The sequence below is a fragment of the Mesoplodon mirus genome (assembly GCF_964341445.2).
Source record: "Mesoplodon mirus genome assembly, chromosome: 3".
Classification (NCBI taxonomy): domain Eukaryota; kingdom Metazoa; phylum Chordata; class Mammalia; order Artiodactyla; family Ziphiidae; genus Mesoplodon; species Mesoplodon mirus.
The window spans coordinates 113,231,278-113,250,234 of record NC_138978.1 but is presented as its reverse complement, the minus strand read 5'-3'; positions in this window follow the sequence as shown (position 1 = coordinate 113,250,234).

Genomic DNA, 18,957 nt, shown 5'->3' with positions numbered 1-18,957 from the left:
ACCTACTGAATTGGAACCTGCCTTTTAGCAAAATCCTCAACTGATTCAGATGCATCTGAAAGCTGAGAAGCATTGCTCTAGCTGACATTAAACCCCAGTTCACTGTTCTTTCCCCATCAAGGTTATCTTCTTTGCTTCCTCAAAAACTTCTAATAACTACCTCATGGAGGTGTTGTAGTGATCACATAAAATAGCTCCATATCTACCCAGATTGTTATATTAGTCTGTCACTGAGATATCATAAACAATGACTTTTCAACTCTATTAGAAGTTTTAAAAATTGTTTTGATTATGGAAAGTTACCTTAACCAATTTGGACCCCCTCTTCTCTTTTTATTCCAGAAAAAGATATTTGGATGTGACTGAACATTAAATGGCCACAAAGGAGAGTGTGTATTGGTTTTGCCCACATTATAGATGGTTTTCCTTCCATTTTTAGAGAAGAATTTTTCAATTTCAGAATCCTGAATAGATCATTCCAATTTCTCTGCCCCATACTTCAAGATCTCGTTCCCTTTGGCTACTAATAATGTTTTCACAAGTCTTTTCTAATCTACCTATCCATTTCAACCATAGTATTCTTTCTAGTGTATGGTTGTATCTCTGCCCTAATTAAAATTTTGGATGCTACCCCATTTTCTCTAGTTTATATTTTTCAGCTTAGGATTCAAAGACCTCCATAATGTCTTAGAGTCTATTCTTTATCTCCCCAACTAGATTGTAAGCCCCTTGACTTGTATTCATGATCTTCCCCACAGCATATAAAATTATAAATAGCACTTAGTAGATACTTAATAGATGTATGTTGAATTATATTGAGAAAGATACATATAGAAAAAGGAAGTAAATTTCACAAAATGCATAACAAACTAATGAAATATATAAAAACTCATTTCAAAAACAGTTAAATGAGATGTTTTTATCTTATTCACAAGAATTTGTTGTAAGGAAAACTGAAAATAATATAAAAACAAATGCATATATTCATTTTGTATTATTTAAAATAGCAATGAATTAGAAACCACCTATTGTAAAATACCTCCCCCCAATAGGCAAGTTATGTTATCTCAATATGATGCGGAATTTGTCTTCCATGCCACTCCTTAAGTATCCTGCTAAATTCAAAGCTCATCTTTTCACCCCACTACTTAATGGCTTCGACTGATTCCATTTGGAAAACCAAATTTCTCATTTTGAAATTCACCATATTTCACAATCTATCCCAATCCACCTTTTTATCTTCACTTAGTGTTCTCCTCAATTAATTTCAAGCTTCTGAATCATTAAATTGTTGTTGAAACTTTCTAGACTCTTTCACAACTTTAAACTTTTGTAACACTACAGTACTGCATCTTCATTTGGAAAATTCCTATCTATCATTCAAGAGTCACATCAAATGTCATTTCTTTGGTGAAGTATTTCTTGTTCTCTCCACAAAGTTAAATGCCCCATTCAACCTCCAAGCTGCCAAAACTTTCTGCTCATATTGCCGTCAAGGCAGCTTAGAACACACGATATTCTGAATTTGTTTATATGACTGTGAGGTACACTAAAGTAGTAATGGGTTTTATTTTTTGTATCTCTATCATCAACATAGTACCTGATGTATAGTGAATGGTTAATAAATGCTTTGAAATGAATTAATGAGTGAATTAAAGAGATTGAATTTGGAGACACTTAAAACTATGATTTTGAAATCTGTGTAGGAATACTGAAAATGGCCTATGATATAACTTTAAGTGGAAAAAGTAATATTACAAAATTAAGGTCACATTCTAATCACCAAATATATAATATTATGTGTGCCTGGGGCAATTGTATACCTATGTCTACCCATGTTTATATAATTACACACTGTATAATCTCTCCCCTGTTATACGAGTATGTTTTATTTATTTTATTTAATTTATTTTATTTGTTTTTTAATTTTTATTTATTTATTTATTTATTTTGCAGTACGTGGGCCTCTCACCGCTGTGACCTCTCCCGTTGCAGAGCACAGGCTCCGGACGCGCAGGCTCAGCGACCGTGGCTCACAGGCCCAGCTGCTCCGCGGCATGTGGGATATTCCCGGACTGGGGCACGAACCCGTGTCCCCTGCATCGGCAGGCTGACCCTCAACCACTGCGCCACCAGGGAAGCCCTATTTTATTTATTTTAAATCAATAAAACTTGAAAATAGGAAAAACAAATTGATTTATTAAGGAGGTAGGATTTTTTCTTTATTTTTGTAGAAATGTTGTTTATATAACACCTTCATGATAAAAAAACTTCAGCAAACTAGGAATAGAGGGAAATATCTTCAATTTGATAAAGAGCATCTACAAAATACCTGCAGCTAATAGCGTACTTAATAGTGAGAAAATGGACAATTTCCCCATAAAATTGAAAACAAGTTAAGGACAGCCTCTCTTACCACTTCTATTCAAAACTGTACTAGAAATCCTAACTAATGTAATAAGATAAGAAATGGAAATAAAAGATACAGCCTGAGAAGGAATAAATAAAATGATTTTTATTCACAGATGATATGACTGTCTAGGTAGAAAATCCCAAAGAATTAAAAAAAAAATTCCTGAAACTAATAAGCAATTATAGCAGTGTTGCAGGATACAAGGTTAATATACAAAAGTCACTTACTTTCCTATATGCCAAAAATGAAAAATTGGACTTTGAAATACAGTACCATTTATAATAACACCCCCCAAATTAAGTGCTTAGGAAAAATCTAACAAAATATGTATGAGACTTATATGCAGATACCATAAAACACAGAAGAAGAAAATCAAAGATATAAATAAATGGAAAGATATGCTGTGCTCATAGATTGGAAGACTCAGTATTGTTAAGATGTCAGTTTTCCCAGCTTGATCTGTAGACTCAATGCAATCCCAACCAACATCCCAGCTAGCTATTTTGTAGATATTGACAAACTGATTCTAAAATTTATGTGGAAAGTAAAAAGGCCTAGAATAGCCAACTTTGTCCTTAAGTGTAGACTGTGCATAGTAGCTTTCTTCCAAAGAGTATAGCATGGGCTTCCCTGGTGGCACAGTGGTTGAGAGTCCGCCTGCCCATGCAAGGGAAACGGGTTCATGCCCTGGTTGAGGAGGATCCCTCATGCCACAGAGCGGCAAGGCCCCTGAGCCATGGCCGCTGAGCCTGCACATCCAGAGCCTGTACTCCGCAACGGGAGAGGCCACAACAGTGAGAGGCCCGTGTACCACAAAAAAACCCAAAACAAAAACCAAAAAAACCCAAAGAGTATAGCATGACAAGGGAGGAAAAAAAAGAACAACTTTACAGTGGTAAACCCTGTTTGCCAGGTCGTCAAGGTTACCATCAATCAATGTAATCAGTTTGATAGCATGTACCATTGATATGATGTGATGAGGGTCTTCCTCCCCAAAATTGCCTCCAGGGTCTTCCTCCCCAAAATTCATAACCCCAGTCTAACCATGATGAAAACATCAGAAAAATCCCAGTTGAGGGGCATTCTATAAAATACCTAACCAGTAATCCTCAAAACAGTCAAGGTCATCAAAAACAAGGAAAGCCTGAGAAATTGTCACATCCAAGAGGAGCCTAAGGAGACATGACAATTACATGTAACGTGTTGTCCTGGATGGGAACACCTGGAACAGAAAAAGGACATTAGGAAAAAACCTAAGTAAATCTGAATAAAGCATGGACTTCAATTAACAATAATATATCAATATTGGTTCATTAATTAGGACAAATGTATCATACTAATGTAAGCTGTTAATAATATCTGGGATATTGGTTCAAAATGGTGGAGTAGAAGGACGTGCGCTCATTCCCTCTTGCGAGAGCACTGGAATTACAACTAACTGCTGAACAATCATCGACAGGAAGACACTGGAACTCACCAAGAAATATACCCATATCCAAAGACAAAGGAGAAGCCACAATGAGATGGTAGGAGGGGCGCACTCACAATAAAATCAAATCCCATAACTGCTGGGTAGGTGACTCACAAACTGGAGAACACTTATACCACAGAAGTCCACCCACTGGAGTAAAGGTTCTGAGCCCCACGTCAGGCTTCCCAACCTGGGGATCCGGCAACGTGAGGAGGAATTCCTAGAGGATCAAACTTTGAAGGCTAGCAGGATTTGATTGCAGGACTTCGACAGAACTGGGGGAAACAGAGACTCCATTCTTGGAGGGGACACACAAAGTAGTGTATGCATCGGGACCCAGGGGAAGAAGCAGTGACCCCATAGGAGACTGAACCAGACCTACCTGCTAGTGTGGAGGGTCTCCTGCAGAGGCGGGGGGTGGCTGTGGCTCACCGTGTGGACAAGGACACTGGCAGCAGAAGTTCTGGGAAGTACTCCTTGGCGTGAGCCCTCCCAGAGTCCACCATTAACCCCACCAAAGAGCCGGGTAGGCTCCAGTGTTGGGTTGCCACAGGCCAAACAACAAACAGGGAGGGAACACAGCCCCACCCATCAGCAGACAAGCAGATTAAAGTTTTACTGAGCTCTGCCCACCAGAGCAACACCCAGCTCTATCCACCACCAGTCCCTCCCATCAGAAATCTTGCACAAGCCTCTTAGATAGCCTCATCCACCAGAGGGCAGACAGCAGAAGCAAGAACTACAGTCCTGCAGCCTGTGGAACAAAAACCACATTCACAGAAAGATAGACAAGATGAAAAGTCAGAGGGCTATGTACCAGATGAAGGAACAAGATAAAACCCCAGAAAAACAACTAAATGAAGTGGAGATAGGCAACCTTCCAGAAAAAGAATTGGGAATAATCATAGTGAAGATGATCCAGGACCTCGGAAAACGAATGGAGGCAAAGGTGAAGAAAATGCAAGAAATGTTTAACAAACATGTAGAAGAATTAAAGAACAAACAAACATAGATGAACAATACAATAACTGAAATGAAAAATACACTAGAAGGAATCATTAGCAGAAAAACTGAGGCAGAGGAACGGATAAGTGACTGGGAGGACAGAATGGTGGAATTCACTGCCATGGAACAGAATAAAGAATGAAAAGAAATGAAGACAGCCTAAGAGACCTCTGGGAAAACATTAAACACAACAACATTCGCATTATAGGGGTTCCAGAAGGAGAAGAGAGAGAGAAAGGACCCGAGAAAATATTTGAAGAGATTATAGTCGAAAACTTCCCTAACATGGGAAAGGAAATAGGCACCCAAGTCCAGGAAGGACAGAGAGTCCCAGGCAGGAAAAACCCAAGGAGAAACATGCCAAGACACATAGTAATCAAATGGACAAAAATTAAAGACAAAGAAAAATTATTGAAAGCAACAAGAGAAAACAACAAATAACATACAAGGGAACTCTCATAAGGTTAACAGCTGATTTCTCAGCAGAAACTCTACAAGCCAGAAGGGAGTGGCATGATATATTTAAAGTGATGAAAGGGAAGAACCTACAACCAAGATTACTCTACCCGGCAAGGATCACATTCAGATTTGATGGAGAAATTAAAACCTTCACAGACAAGTAAAAGCTGAGAGAATTCAGCACCACCAAAGCAGGTCTACAACAAATGGTAAAGGAACTTTTCTAAGTGGGAAACACAAGACATAAAAGGACCTACAGAAACAAACCCATAACAATTAAGAACATGGTAATAGGAACATGCATATCAATAATTACCTTAAACGTGAATGGATTAAGTGCTCCACCCAAAAGACACAGGCTCACTGAATGGACACAAAAACAAGACCCATATATATGCTGTCTACAAAAGACCCACTTCAGACCTAAGGACACATACATACTGAAAGTGAAGGGATGGAAAGATATATTCCATGTAAATGGAAATCAAAAGAAAGCTGGAGTAGCAATACTCATGTCAGATAAAATAGACTTTAAAATAAAGAATGTTACAAGAGACAAGAAAAGACACTACACAGTGATCAAGGGATCAATCCAAGAAGAAATTATAACAATTATAAATATATATTCACCCAACATAGGAGCACCTCAATACATAAGGCAACTGTTAACAGTTATAAGAGAGGAAATTGACAGTAACACAATAACAGTGGGGGACTTTGACACCTCACTTACACCAATGGACAGATCATCCAAACAGAAAATTAATGGGGAAATACAAGGTTTAAATGACACAATAGACCAGATAGATTTAATTGATATTTATAGGACATTCCATCCAAAAGCAGCAGATTACACTTTCTTCTCGAGTACACATGGAACATTCTCCAGGGTAGATCACATCTTGGGTCATAAATCAAGCCTCAGTAAATTTAAGAAAATTGAAATCATATCAAGTATCTTTACTGACCACAACATTATGAGATTAAAAATCAATTACTGGGAAAAAAACATAAAAAAACACAAACACATGGAGGGTAAACAAAACGTTACTAAATAACCAAGAGATCACTGAAGAAATCAAAGAGGAAATCAAAAAATACCTAGAGACAAATTACAACGAAAACATGACAATCCAAAACCTACGGGATGCAGCAAAAGCAGTTCTAAGAGGGAAGTTATAGCTATACAAGCCTACCTCAAGAAACAAGAAATATCTCAAATACACAATCTAATGTTACACCTAAAGGAATTAGAGAAAGAAGAACAAACAAAACCCAAAGTTAGTAGAAGGAATGAAATCATAAAGATTAGAGCAGAAATAAATGAAACAGAAACAAAGAAAACAATAACAAAGATCAATAAAACTAAAACCTGGTTCTTTGAGAAGATAAACAAAACTGATAAACCTTTAGCCAGACTCATCAAGAAAAAGAGGGAGAGGACTCAAATCAATAAAATTAGAAACGAAAAAGGAGAAGTTAAAACAGACACCGCAGAAATACAAAGCATCCTAAGAGACTACTACAGGCAACTCTATGATAATAAAATGGACAACCTGGAAGAAATGGACAAATTCTTAGAAAGGTATAAGCTTCCAAGATTGAACCAGGAAGAAATAGAAAATATGAACAGACCAATCACAAGTAAGGAAATTGAAACTGTGATTAAAACTCTTCCAACAAACAAAAGTCCAGGACCAATGGCTTCACAGGTGAATTCTATCAAACATTTACAGAAGAGCTAACACCCATCCTTCTCAAACTCTTGCAAAAAATTGCAGAGAAAGGCACACTCCCAAACTCATTCTATGAGGCCACCATCACCCTGACACGAAAACCAGAAAAAGATACTACAAAAAAAGAAAATTACAGACCAACTTCACTGATGAATATAGATGCAAAAATGCTCAACAAAATACTAGCAAACAGAATCCAACAACACATTAAAAGGATCATACACCATGATCAAGTGGGATTTATCCCAGGGATCCAAGGATTCTTCAATATATGCAAATCAATGTGATACACCATATTAACAAATTGAAGAATAAAAACCATGTGGTCATCTCAATAGATGCAGAAAAAGCTTTTGAGAAAATTCAAAACGCATTTATGATAAAAATTCTCCAGAAAGTGGGCATAGAGGGAACCTACCTCAACATAATAAAGGCCATATGCAACAAACCCACAGCAAACATCATTCTCAATGCTGAAAAACTGAAAGCATTTCCTCTAAGATCAGGAAAAAGACAAGGATGTACACTCTTGCCACTATTATTCAACATACTTTTGGAAGTCCTATCTACGATAATCAGAGAAGAAAAAGAAATAAAAAGAATACAAATTGGAAAAGAAGAAGTAAAACTAACACTGTTTGCACATAACATGATACTATACATAGAGAATCCTAAAGATGCCACCAGAAAACGACTAGAGCTCATCAATGAATTTGGTAAAGTAGCAGGATACAAAATTAATGCACAGAAATCTCTTGCATTCCTCAGATGAAAAATCTGAAAGAAAAATTAAGGAAACACTCCCATTTACCACTGCTACAAAAAGAATAAAATACCTAGGAATAAACCTACCTAGGGAGACAAAAGACCTTTATGCAGAAAACTATAAGACACTGATGAAAGAAATTAAAGATGGTACCAACAGATGGAGAGATATACCGTGTTCTTGGATTGGAAGAATCAATATTGTGAAAATGACTATACTACCCAAAGCAATCTACAGATTCAGTGCAATCTGTATCAAATTACCAATGGCATTTTTTACAGAACTAGAACAAAAAAATCTTAAAATTTGTATGGAGACACAAAGACCCCAAATAGCCAAAGCAGTCTTGAAGGAAAAAAACGGAGCTGGAGGAATCAGACTCCCTAACTTCAGACTATACTATAAAGCTACAGCAATCTAATCAATATGGTACTAGCACAAAAACAGATATATAGATCAATGGAGCAAGATAGAAAGCCCAGAGATAAACCCATGCAGCTATGGTCAACTAATCTATGACAAAGGAGACAAGGATATACAATGGAAAAAAGACAGTCTCTTCAATAAGCAGTGCTGGGAAAACTCGACTGCTACATGTAGAAGAATGAAATTAGAACACTCCCTAACACCATACAGAAAAATAACCTCAAAATGTACTGGAGACCTAAATGTAAGACTGGACACTATAGAACTCTTAGAGGAAAACATAGGAAGAACACTCTTTGACATAAATCACAGCAAGATCTTTTTTGATCCACCTCCTAGAGTAATGGAAATAAAAACAAAAATGAACAAATGGGACCTAATGAAACTTAAAAGCTTTGGCAAAGCAAAGGAAACTACAGACAAGACGAAAAAACCCTCAGAATGGGAGAAAATATTTGCAAACAAATCAGTGAACAAAATATTAATCTCCAAAATATATAAACAGCTCATGCAGCTCAATATTAAAAAAACAAAGAACCCAATCCAAAAATGGGTGGAAGACCTAAATAGACATTTCTCCAAAGAAGACATACAGATGGCCAAGAGGCCCATGAAAAGATGCTCAACATCATGAATTATTAGAGAAATGCAAATCAAAACTACAATGAGGTATCACCTCACACCAGTTAGAATGGGCAGCATTAGAAAATCTACAAACAATAAATGCTGGAGAGGGTGTGGAGAAAAGGGAACCCTCTTGCACTGCTGCTGGGAATGTAAATTGATACAGCCACTATGGAGAACAGTATGGAGGTTCCTTAAAAACTAAAAATAGAATTACCATATGACCCAGCAATCCCACTACTGGGCATATAACCAGAGAAAACCATAATTCAAAAAGACACATGCACCCCAATGTTTATTGCAGCACTGTTTACAATAGCCAGGTCATGGAAGCAACCTAAATGCTCACTGACAGATGAATGGATAAAGAAGATGTGGTACACATATACAGTGGAATATTAGCCATAAAAAGGAAAGAATTGGGTCATTTGTAGAGACGTGGATGGATCTAGAGACTGTCATACAGAGTGAAGTAAGTGAGAAAGAGAAAAACAAATATCATATATTAATGCATATATGTTGAAGCTAGAAAAATGGTACAGATGAACCGGTTTGCAGGGCAGAAATAGAGACGCAGGTGTAGAGAACAAACGTATGGACACCAAGGGGGGAAAGTGGCGGGGGTTGTGGGGGGTGTGTGATGAACTGAGAGATTGGGACTCACATATATACACTAATATGTATAAAATGGATAACCAATAAGAAACTGCTGTATAAAAAATTAAATAAAATAAAACTCTTGGTATTTACCCAAAGGAGTTGAAAACTTATGTGCATACATAAACCTGCACTCAGATTTCCATACCCCCACCAAGGTTAACTGAGGTATAATTGACAAATAAAATTATATATATTTAAAGTGTACACCACAATGATTTGCTACATTTATACATTGTGAAATGATTATCACAATCAAGTTAATTAACAGATCCATCACCTAACACAGTTACCTTTTGTGTGTGTGTGGTGAGAATGCTTAACATTTACTTCTTTAGCAAATTTCAAGTATCCAATACAGCATTATTAACTATAGTCACCATGCTGTACATTAGATCCTCAGAACTTATTTATCTTATAATTGAAAGTTTATACCCTTTGACCAACATCTTTTCATTTCCCCTACCTTCTATCCCCTGGTAACCACCATTCTACTTTGTTTACATGAGCTCAACGTTTTTTTTTCCAGATTCCACATAAAATAATTCCACATCATACTATATTTGATAGCATACAGTATTTGTCTTTCCCTTCTGATTTATTTCACCTTGCATAATGGCTTCTATGTTCATCTATGTTGTCACAAATGACAGGATTTCCTTTTATGGTTGAGTAATATTCTATTGTATGTATGTATAACGCAGTTTCTTTATCCATGCATGTGTTGGCAGACATTTAGGCTATTTTCATATCTTGAGTATCATGAATAATGCTGTAATGAATATGGAAGTGCACATACCTCTTACAGATACTGATTTTGCTTCCTTCAGATACATACTCAGAAGTGGGATTTCTGGATCTTATCACAGTTCTATTTTTAATTTCTTGAGGAACCTTCGTACTGTTTTCCACAATAGCAGTACAAATTTACATTCCCACCAACAATGTACAAGAGTTCCCCTTTTCAACATCGTTGCCAACATTTGTTATTTCTTACATGTATTTCTTTTGATAACAGCCGTTCTAACAGGTGTGAGGTGATATCTCATTGTGGTTTTGATTTGCATTTCCCTGATGATTATTGATGTTGAGCACCTTTTTATGTACCTGTTGGCCATTTGTATATTTTCTTTGGAAAGATGTCTATTCGGGTCCTTTGCCCATTTTTAAAATCAGATTATTTCTTTTCTTGCTATTGAGCTGCCTGAGTTTCTCATATATTTTAGATATTAACCCCTTATCAGATATACGGTTTGCAAATATTTTCTCCCATTCTGTAGGTTGTCTTTTCATTTTCTTGATTGTTTCCTTTTCTATACAGAAGCTTTTTGTTTGGATGTAGTCCCTCTTGTTTATTTTTGCTTTTGCTGCTTGTGCTTTTGGATCATCTAAAAAATATCATTGCCAATACCAATATCAAGGAGTTTTCCCTATGTTTTCTCTTCTAAGAGTTTTATGGTTTCAGGTCTTACATTTCGGTCTTGAATCCATTTCAAGTTAGCTTTGTGAGTGGTATAAGATAGGGGTCCAATTTCATTCTTTTGCAATGTGGATATCTAGTTTTCCCAACACCATTTATTGAAGATACTATCCTTTTCCCATTTTATGTTCTTGGCACCATCTCAAAGATTAGTTAACTGTATATGTATGGGTTTATTTCTGGCTCTCGACCCTCTTCCTTTGGTCTATGTGTCTGTTTTTATGCTAATATCATACTGCTTTGATTACTATAGGTTTTTAATGTAGTTTGAAATCAGGATGTGTAATGCCTCCAGCTCTGTTCTTTTTTCTCAAAGTTGCTTTGGGTCTTTGGAGTCTTTTGTGGACACAGACATTTATAGCAGTTTTTTTTTTGTAATTACCAGAACTTGGAAGCTACTTGGATGTCATCCAGTAGACGAATGGTACATCTGAACAGCCAAGTATTATTCAGTGTTAAGAAGAAATCAGCTACCAAGCCATGAAAAGATATGGAGGAAACTCAAATGCATCTTACTAAGTGATAGAAACTAAAATGAAAAAGCTACTGTGATGGTTAATTTTATGTGTCAATTTGACTGGAGTAAGGTATGCCCAGATAGCTGAGTGTGTCAGTGAGGGTGTTGCTAGATGAGATTTAGCATGTGGATTGGCAGACTGAGTAAATAAGATCACCTTCACCAATGTGGGTGGGCATTATCCAATCCATTGAGGTACTGAATAGAACAAAAAGGTGAAGGAAGGGCAAATTTGGTCTCTACTTGAGCTGGGACATCCATTTTCTCTTGCTCTTACACATGTTCGCTCCTGGTTCTTGTCCTTTTGGACTGGACTATGACTTAAACCATTGGCTTCCCTGGTTCTCAGGCTTTCAAATTTTGCATTGGAACTATGCCACTGGCCTTCCTGTGCTTCAGCTTGCAGATGGCAGATCATGGGATTTCTCAGGTTCCGTAATCAGTGAACAAATCCCTCATAATAAGTCTCTTAATATATCTATATATCCTATTAGTCCTATTTCTCTGGAGAACCCTGACTAATACAGCTACATACTATATGATTCCAGCTATATAACATTCTGGGAAATGCAAAACTATGAAGATAGTAAAATGATCACTAGTTGCCAGGGGTTTGAGGGGAGGGAGGGATGAATCGATGAAGCACAGAGGATTTTTAGGGCAGTGAAAATACCCTGTTTGATACTATAATGGTGGATTCATGTCATTATATATTTGTTCAAGCCCATAGAATATACAACACCAAGAGTGAGCCCTAATGTAAACTATGGACTTTGGGTGATAATGATGTTTCAATGTAGGTTCTTTGATTATAACAAATGTACCACTCTGGTGGGGGATGTTGATGATTTGGTAGGCTATGCATGTGTAGGGGCTGGGAGTACATGGGAAATCTCTGTACATCTCAATTTAGCTGTGAAGCTAAAACTGCTCTAAAATAATAAAGTCTAAAAAAATGGAATCTTAAAAACATTTTTTTCAATAATTCTCTTCATTAAAAAAAACAAGATGAGGCTTCCCTGGTGGCGCAGTGGTTGAGAGTCCGCCTGCCAATGCAGGGGACACAGGTTCATGCCCCAGTCCAGGAAGATCCCACATGCCATGGAGCAGCTGGGCCTGTGAGCCATGGCCGCTGAGCCTGTGCGTCCGGAGCCTGTGCTCCACAACGGGAGAGGCCACAACAGTGAGAGGCCCATGTACCGCAAAAAAAAAAAAAAAAAAAATGGAAGACTAGCTGTACTAAGCTACAATTGTGTTGTGTTGGTATAAGAATAATCAAATGTGGACTTTCCTGGTGGTCCAGCAGTTAAGACTCCGTGTTCCCAATGCAGGGGGCCTGGGTTCGATCCCTTGTCAGGGAACTAGATCCCACATGCCTCAACAAAGATTCTGTGTGCTTCAACTAAGACCCTGTGCAGCCAAATAAATAAATAAAATTTTTTAAGTAATAATAATAAAAAAAGAATAGTCAAATGGATTAATAGGACACCATAGAGAATCCAGAAACTGGAATCTACACAAAAGCTACTAGAACTTACAAGTAATTAGCAAGGTCACAGTATAAAAAAGGTCAACATACAAAAATCAACTTCCATTTCTGTATACTTGTAATAAACAATTGGAATCCAAATGTTAAAATCAGTACCAATAGCTCGTCATAAATGAAACACTAGGTATAATTATAATAGGATATGCAAGGATCTTTATTTTGAAAATCAAAAAATGTTGATGAAAGAAATCAGAGAAGACCTAAATGAATGGTGAGACATACCCTTTTCATTGATGGAAAAATTCAATACAGTTAAGATGTCAATTCTCCCTAACTTGATATAAAGATTTAATGCAATCCCAATTAAAATCCCAGCAGAATTCTTTGCAAATATAGAAAAGATGATTCTAAAATTCATATGGAAATGTGAAGAAGCTAAAGTAGACAAAACAATTTTGAAGGGCAAGAACCAGTTCAAAGACTCACATTACACATTAAGATATATCATAAAGCTACACTAAAGAAGATGGTGGTATTGGTCAAAGGATAGACACATAGATCAGTGGAACAGAATAGACTCCAGAAATAGACCTTCATAAATTCAGTCTATTGATTTTTAATGAAGGTACAGAGGCAATTCAATGGAGAAAGGACACTCTTTTGCACAAATAATCCTGGAAAAATTAGACATCCTTATGCAAAAAAAAAAAAAGTGAACCTTGACCTTCATCTCACACTGTATAGAAAATGAATTCAAAATGGATAATAAACCTAAGTGTGAGATGTAAAACTATAAAACTCTTAAAAGGAAATATAGGAGAAAATCTTCATGACCTTGGGTAGGACAAAGATTTCTTGGATACAAAACCAAAAGCATAATCCATAGAAGAACAAATTGATAAATTAGACTTTGTTAAAACTTCAAACTTTTCTCCTCAAAAGACATTAAGAGAATGAAAAAACAAGCCACAGACTGGGAGAAAAGTTTACTAATCATACACCTGACAAAGTTTACTAATCATACATGACATACATCCTGTTTACCTAGAATATATAAAGAACTCTTAAAACTTAAAAACAAAATACAATTTAATAAAAGGGGGCAAAAGATTTGAACAGACACTTCACCAAAGGAGATATATGGATGGCAAAAACACATGAAGAACCCATTAGTCATTATGGAAATGAAAATGAAAACCAAATGGGAAACTCTTGGACACCTATTATAATGGTTAAAATTTAAAATAATGACAATACCCACTGCTGGTAAGGATCTAAAGCAACTGGAACTCTCCTACATAGCTTGTGAGAATGCAAATCGAATGATCATTCAGGAAAATATTTTGATAGCTTCTAATAAGTTAAACACATACCTACAATGTGTCCCAGCAATTCTACTTTCTATGTATTTAGCCTAGAGAAATGAAAACACAGGTCCACACAAAAACTTGTACACAAATGTTCATAGCAGTACTATTCATAACTGTCAAAAAACTGAAGACAACCCAAAATGGCCCTTCAACAGATGGATAAACAACTGTGGTGTATTCATACAATGGAGTGCTACTCCTCAGTAAAAAGGAATAAACTATTAATACACAAACAACATGGATGAATCTGAAATGCATTATGCTAAGTGAAAGGAGCCAGTCTCAAAAAGCTACATACCATATATTTCCATTTATGTGACATTCTGGAAAATATAAAACTAAAGTGATGGTGAAGAGATCAATGGTTTCTAGGAATTAGGGGTGGGTTGAGAGACTGATTAAGGAGTATTAATATTGTTCTTTACCCTGCTTTTGGTGGTAGTTATAGGAATCTATGCATTCTTAAAACTCATAAAACAGTAAACCAAAAAAAGAGGAATTTGCTGTATGTAAACTTTAAAATAATTAATAGATAAATAACTTGAGATATATTAGAAGTTGGAGTCATCGTCCTGGGGCAAACTGAAAGTCCGCATAGCCTACAATTTTATGGCTGGTAGTGCCAAAAATAAGATGGTTGATATTTATCCTCTCTGACCCCATATATGTCAGTATCTTTTAATGGTTTTCAATGGTTCTGTTATGCATAACTGACTCATTCTCACTCTGAAAACACATTTATTTTACCTTTTAAACCATATACTAAAGGTCACAGTAACATGCAGTAACATTTTTACAGTTGGAAATTTTAAAAATCTAGAAGAATCAACAGAATAACTATTTGTACTAAAAACAGAGTTCAAAAAAGGGGCAGAATATAAGATCAACATATGCAAATTGATGTTTTTTCCCATATACCAATTTTAAAAAGTAATAGAATAAAAGATCCCATTAACAATAGCAGGAAAAGGTAAACAGTTCCTAAGAATAAATTAAAAAGTAATATTCAAGACCTATTTGAAGAAAACAATAAAACCTGACTAAAAGACATAAAATATGACTTGGATAAATATCTTGTGCCCAGGGCCTCCCTGGTGGCGCAGTGGTTGGGAGTCCGCCTGCCGATGCAGGGGATACGGGTTCGTGCCCCGGTCTGGGAGGATCCCATATGCCGCGGAGCGGCTGGGCCCGTGAGCCATGGCCGCTGGGCCTGCGCATCCGGAGCCTGTGCTCCGCAACGGGGGAGGCCACAACAGTGAGAGGCCCGCATACCGCGAAAAAAAAAAAAAAAAAAAAAAAAAAAAAAAATCTTGTGCCCAGATAGGGAATCTTAGTATTGCACAAATTATTGTTTGCCAGTCTCCCAACATTAATTGGCAATCCAATCAAAATTTCAGTTGAATTTTTTATGGACCTTGATAAGTTGATTCTCAAATTTATATTGAATACTGGAAAAGAAAATGTGTCAAAAAATTAAAAGAAAGACAAAAATTGAAAAGAAAAATTTAAAAACAAACATTATATTGATTGAAACAGTGTGGTATTATTGTGTAAAAAGATAGCCTCGTTTATATAAGAGAATTCAGTTTGCAATAAAGATGCTATTTCAAATCATTGTAAGAAAGGATGAATTATCAATAAATGATGTCTATTATCTGTTTGGGGAAAAAGTTAAAGTTATGTCCTGCCTTTGTACTGCATCAAATTCCAGAGTCAGGTATAAAAACAAAACTAGAGAACTACTAGTAGAAAATATAAGAAAATATTTGTATAATCTGTGAGAAAAGGAAGGCATTTATAAGTAAGAGATAAATACAAGAACAGTGAAGGAAAAGTTTTACACATGCAAATTCAAAACTTCTGAATATAAATAATACTAAATAAGGAATTTAACAAAAGATTAACATTCAAAATGTGTGAAGAGCTTCACACAACTATTTTTAAAATACAAGACAATAGAAAAATAAGCAAAGGATATGAACAGGCCATTCAAAAAGAAGGACCTAAAAATGGCCAATTAGTTTATAAAATGATCTTCAATCAGACATGTAACCAAAGAAATTTTAGGTAATGTGATATCTGTTTTCCTCATCAGATTGGAAACAAAACAAAACAAAAAGATTGGTCATATTCAGAATCGGAAAAGTGATGGAAGTGGGCATGCTCATCTACTGTGGGTGGAAGATAAATTAATTAAGCTTTCATGTGGAACAATTTCATCAAAACTGTGAGTTCCTTTTACTACCAATTCCCTTTCAGGATTTCCTACAGAAATAGTTACACATGTGTATAAACAAAGATGTTTATTGTAGCATTGTTTGGGGTATAGCTTAGGTGCTGGAGCCAGACTATGTGGACTCTACCACTAACTACTTTTCTGACCTCAGGCAACTTAATATTTTTGTGGCTCAATTTTCTCATCTGTAAAATGAGGAATAGAATATTACCTACCCTGTGTCATTGTTGTGAGGAACAGAGAAAATAATATACGTGTAAAGTGTTCAGCACATGGCCTGGCACAACGAGTTCAAGTTATCAGGTGGCATTAATAGTGAAAAATTTGAAATAACTTCATAAATGTTCATCAAGATGGGGAAGGACTCTATTATGGGACACCATACTATAGGCCAATATATATATATATATATGTATGTATATTTTTAAAAATTTATTTTGAATGAGGTGAATTTATTGTACTGATATGGAAAGATTAGCAAAGGTTTTAACCAGCACAGCCCCTGTTTGGTTTCTGTAGCTCTCATGGCAAAGGGTAAGAACAATCTAAGCAAGCACATTTAAAGCTTTAGCTCACATAGAGTACATCACATCCACTTGCATTCCACTGACCAAAGCAAATCATATGGACCTAGCCTATTGGGAGGCACTGAAGTCATATTAGTTAAGGGCATGGATGTACAATCATCTTACAGGGGAGAAAGTGAATAGTTGGGAACAGTAATACCATCTACCAAAACTGGCTATCCATGACCCCATGACCCCACCATTGAGTAGACATCCTACACTCTATGTGTGAGTGTTTTCTATTTACCCTCAGAGTCCGTATCTATGGGCCACACATATGAGAAAAACACTATGGAACATTTGCCTGTGGATTCCCCGAGCAAATGAGGTTACAATGGGACCTCAACAATGAGAGATAATTCCTGATTTCTTGTGTCTCCACTGTTAAGATGTAGATACTTAGGTGATCACCAGGCTCATTCCCAACTTAACTTTTTTGTTCCTTCACAATATCCTGGACATTCAAATTTGTGTTTAGTTCCTTGTAAAAAATTATTTCATTTAATGTTAACAACACCATTATAGGGTAGCTATTTTATCCTCATTATAAATTATTGTGTATCATAGGCTTTCCAGAAGTACTTTCTTATTGTTAAAACCCTTTGATTATGAGTATTAATTGTGCATGACAATTTTGAGTAGTTTGGGTGGATGGAGTTGGGAGAACTCCCTTGTATCAATGTTATAACAGTGTCTCAGGAATACATATCTGTAACAGGTGTGCTCATTTTTCAAACCTAAGACCCAGTTTGTGGGGTTAGGGTATGAGATGGCTTTGGGCTCTTGTCAACCACAGCAGAAGGGGGTTCTTGGGATTGTAGTGTCTGGTAACAAGTTCACATTGTCTAAATTTATCTCAATGTAGTCTGAGTCATGAGAAACATTTGGCTTCATGATTTTATTATTGAGATGTCCTGTTACTTCTGTGGAAATATGTCACAAAGTTTAAATTCCAGAGTTGGAAAACTCAAAAGGCTTTAGGGATTAGCTAGGTGGATTGCATAAACACTATACTGCTGGGTGGAGAACAGAAAGAGTGAAATTACATGTGACTAATTTGATGGTAAGGCATGACAGTCAAAAAGCATTTAATTAAGAAGGAAAACAAACACAGTCCTGTCAACATAAGATCTATGGGCAAATTTTGGTGCATGGGTCAAGTTTACAATCTCTGAAATTATGCCCTACATTTGCCAGTAAGCACTAGTAGCAAATAGTAAAACACATGAGGAAGTCCAATGCCATGATCTTTAGTCAGAAGACTCTTCAAATGAAAGAATTTGCACCTAAAGAAATAGAGAAAAAGAATGCTCTAAAGAGAGTTTAAAATAAATTTATTTAAAATCCTCAGGACTTCCCTGGTGGTGCAGTGGTTAACACTCCACGCTCCCAATGCAGGGGGCCCAGGTTCAATCCCTGGTCAGGCAGGTGGATCCCACATGCATGCCACAACTAAGAGTTAGCAGGCTGCAAATAAGGAGACTGCCTGCCGCAACTAAGACCCAGTGCAACCAAATAAAGAAATATTTAAAAAAAAATAAAAATAAAATTCTCAAGGAAGGGAAGATGCTAGTTTGAATACACCCCAGCTCCACACCAGTCTCATCCCAACTCAGTTTTCATAAGTCAACATCTGTTGGTTCCAGCAGATAGTGGAGACCTCAGGATCAGTTTGAGGGCTGACAGAAAGAGCAGGTACGGGTCTTCCTCACCTTCTGGCTAAAAGTTTCTCAAACTTTACC